The following is a 3,485-nucleotide window of genomic DNA, read 5'->3' as shown; positions in this document are numbered from 1 at the left end:
ATCTAAGTTATTGAATTTACTTACATAGAATTTTTTCTACCATTCAATAGGACAGGGACATGTGATCCCCCTACAGGCAGGCAGTGAATTTTTCCCAAAAGTAATACAACCTACCATAGGTTGTAAGATGACATTGTGAGTGTTATGGAAGGACCTTATACATGACTATTTACAGGATTTGATCTGGCCCATTTTAAGTTGTGTTGACCCAGATGTTTTCAGAAAAATATAATTTTAATTTCCTTTTCACAATCATAGAGGAGGGATATAGTGCTCACATAGCATCATACATTTAACAAATATTGATTGAGCATCTACTTTGGCTCAGACACTGTTCTCAGTGCTGGGGGCAGAGTGATGAACAAGATAATCCAGGTGACTACCTTCACGAAACTTACATGCAAGGGGATAAGGCAATGGGGAATATAGAAGAAAAAGGAAATGGGACGATTCCAAGTAGTGATATTATTGAACAACAACAATAATAGCAAAGTAATGGAATGGGGACAAATGTGAAGAGCTAACTTCCAGGAAAACTCCTATAATAGGAAACCTTTCCTGATTAGTACTTGCCAATCCCGGCCACACGCCAGACCCCCACCCTTGCCAGCCCAGGCCTCTCTGCAGGCCCCTGTCCAAGTTTTGCCATCGCTATGTTTGTCATTTTCCCAGAGCACTTAGAACTCAAGATTATATTTTCTGTTTCTCCCACCAGGGTGTGAGCAAGCTGGAAGGTGGGACTGTGTCTTCTTCTCTAGATTCCCATCTCTTAGCCCAGTATTTGGAATCCACCAGACACTTCAGTGTTTGTTGAATGACTAAATAAGAGAACAGACAGGTAAATGCATCGGAAGATGCCGTGAGGAGGCTGAGGTGGTAGGTTCGACCGCACCTGTGGGCTGAGCAGGTAACCTTGGCCTGTCCACAGGCTCAGACTGCCCCCCGCAGGCGAGCCAGCTGCTTTGCAAATGTGGATTATTAATTCTAACAGGGGAGAGCCAGCCATAAATGCACTTCTGGGAAAAACCAGTGTAAGTGTTGGTGGCCAGAGGTGGTCAGCTATGCCTCTGTGGTGCAGCATGTTGTGCTCTGCCTTTGTAAAGAGAAACCTGATGAGGCTGTTCTCGGAGAGAAATGCTGACATCAGGACTCAGTGCGGATGCTGAGGCCATAGAGTGGGCATGGGGCAGACACTCTCCAGGGCTATTAAATTTGACCATTCCCAAGACTGCACCCAAGGATCTAAAGCAAGTGTGGGCAGGACAGGGACAGAAAAATCCTTCCCTCCTCTCCCGGCCAGCTGGGGCCATCGGATTGCACTGTGAGTCACGGAGCTCACTCCACTCCACTCAACATTCGGCCTCCAGCGCCCAACACAAACCAATTTCTGAGCAATTCTTCCGCGAGCCCCCTGTTCCTGTTGATCTCACAATTACATCTAGAAACACTTAACCATGAGACATTTCAGTGTACCGATCACTTAGCGTTGCTTTACTCTTAATGTGGTGATCATCAGAGCCTATGCTGAAAAAAAAATAATAATAATAATGCTTCTTCGTCAGGCCAGGCTCCAGTTACTGCTCCAAGGAAAGAAAGGTCTTCCAGTTTTGCTCTTGGTCTTAAAACTTCTGCCTTGCGAAAAATGACTGAGATGATCTGTGTTAGGGTTAAAGGTGGGCTTCTGATGATATTAAATGGTGTGACATCCAGAGAGCTAGGAATGCCTGAAGTCTGCCCTGACGATTTCCTAAAATGTATGAAACCCTGGTACTTTCACTCTGAGCACGGCAGAACAGGAATCAATGTTCTTTGTTATTAGCTAAGCCAAAGTCCAATAGCCCCCAAAGCAGAACGACATGAGAAAAACTGGAACACAAGCCTTAAACTCGAGGCTGAGGCTAAACAGAGTCTCTCATCCCCTCTCCTTCCCGTCCCACCCAATCTAACCCTTGGGACCAGCCCACTCAGGACATGCCTCCTGAGAAAGGGAGGGAGAGAAGAGAGAGAGAGAGAGAGAGAGAGAGAGAGAGAGAGACTGATTCGACCTGCAGTATTCATCCGCCCAGCCATATGGATCTCTAGGCAGAGAAAGTAGACCTCAGGGCTCCCTGGGCACTGTCTAGTTGACCAGTTCCACCTCTTGGCCTCTCTGAGGAGGAGAATGTGCCAGACCAAATAGTGGAATTGAAGTCCAGCTGGTCTCCAAACTTGTCTGAGGGGCTTTGGTAAAACACTGATCCCCGGGACCCACCCTCTGATATTCTGATTCAGTAGATCTGCCTGCCACAGAACCCAGGAATCTGAATTTTAATAAAGCCCCTGGTTTGAGAACTTTTAGTGAGCCTCTGCTTTCTCTTACATGGTGAAAAGAATAATAATTTGGTCAAGGACTGGTAGGGTCCTTGAAATGGACCAGCTCTCCAAGCATGTTGAGGGCCACGTTCACTGTGGCCAGAAGGGTCCCAAAGGAGGGGGCTACTTCAGAATCAAAGGTGGGGGTGGTAAAGCTCAGGGCAAACAGGAAGTTGTATTCAGCAAGATCCAGTGACTGATCCAGCAGCATCTGGCAGACATCTGGGGTGAAGTGGCGCAGGGCTGCGAGGGTCCTGCTCAGGATCTCGAGAAGGCCGTACTGGACCGTGTGCAAGGCCCGCTGCTCGGAGGCCTCTGTGTCAGCAGTGGGCTGCTTGGAGGAAGAGCAGCAGGCGGGGGCAGCAGGTGTAGCCGTAGCAGCGGTGGGCGGTCACTGGACTCGAGGGGTGACAGCTGAGGGGAGGCCATCTCCATTTTTGTTCTGTAAGTAGTGCTGCAGGCAAAACTTTGGTAGTGTCGAAGGCAGTTGCAGGTCGGAAAGATGTGGTTTCATGGTAAATGTCGTGTCTTCTCCGAGCTCCCAAGACGTGAAGATCCAGCTTGCTGCTTCCGATAGTCTGCATAAGCAAAATGCTTGTTGGTTATGTTTACATTAATGCCACAGACTAGACTGCAGCCAACTGAACCTATAAACAACCAGATGGCCTTGCAATTTGTCCAGGATGGGGCAGGGCAACTATCAGCCTCATGCACACTGGCGAGCGCCTCCGCCCGCCGGCTCAGTGCTAGAGGGCTGGAGGGAAGAAAGCATGATCCTTCCTCTCCCAGGGTGCAGTCTGGGACCCTTATCCCATGCAACCTTTTGGCACCCCTTAGACAGTACTTGTATCTTAAGTTAATTTTATTCCCATTTTCTGACTTTAAAAAAATTAATCCCTCTTTATATGATAGTCATTCGGGTATTCAAAACTTCCCTTCTTCAGGACAAATGAGCTCAGTTTACTTACATTTGGTCGTCATAGGTCTAGCTTTAATGTACCTAATATGTTTGCGCCTTTTAAAAGTATCTGTAACATAAACATTAAATCATTTACATTATCGATGTGAAGACACCTGTATAGAATCATTTGTTTCCCTAGTCTGAAGTACAGTTTGGTTTTATATGTGTATTT

Source organism: Propithecus coquereli, unplaced genomic scaffold, assembly GCF_000956105.1.
Source record: "Propithecus coquereli isolate 6110/MARCELLA unplaced genomic scaffold, Pcoq_1.0 Scaffold56, whole genome shotgun sequence".
Lineage (NCBI taxonomy): Eukaryota > Metazoa > Chordata > Mammalia > Primates > Indriidae > Propithecus > Propithecus coquereli.
This window is presented reverse-complemented; position numbering follows the sequence as displayed.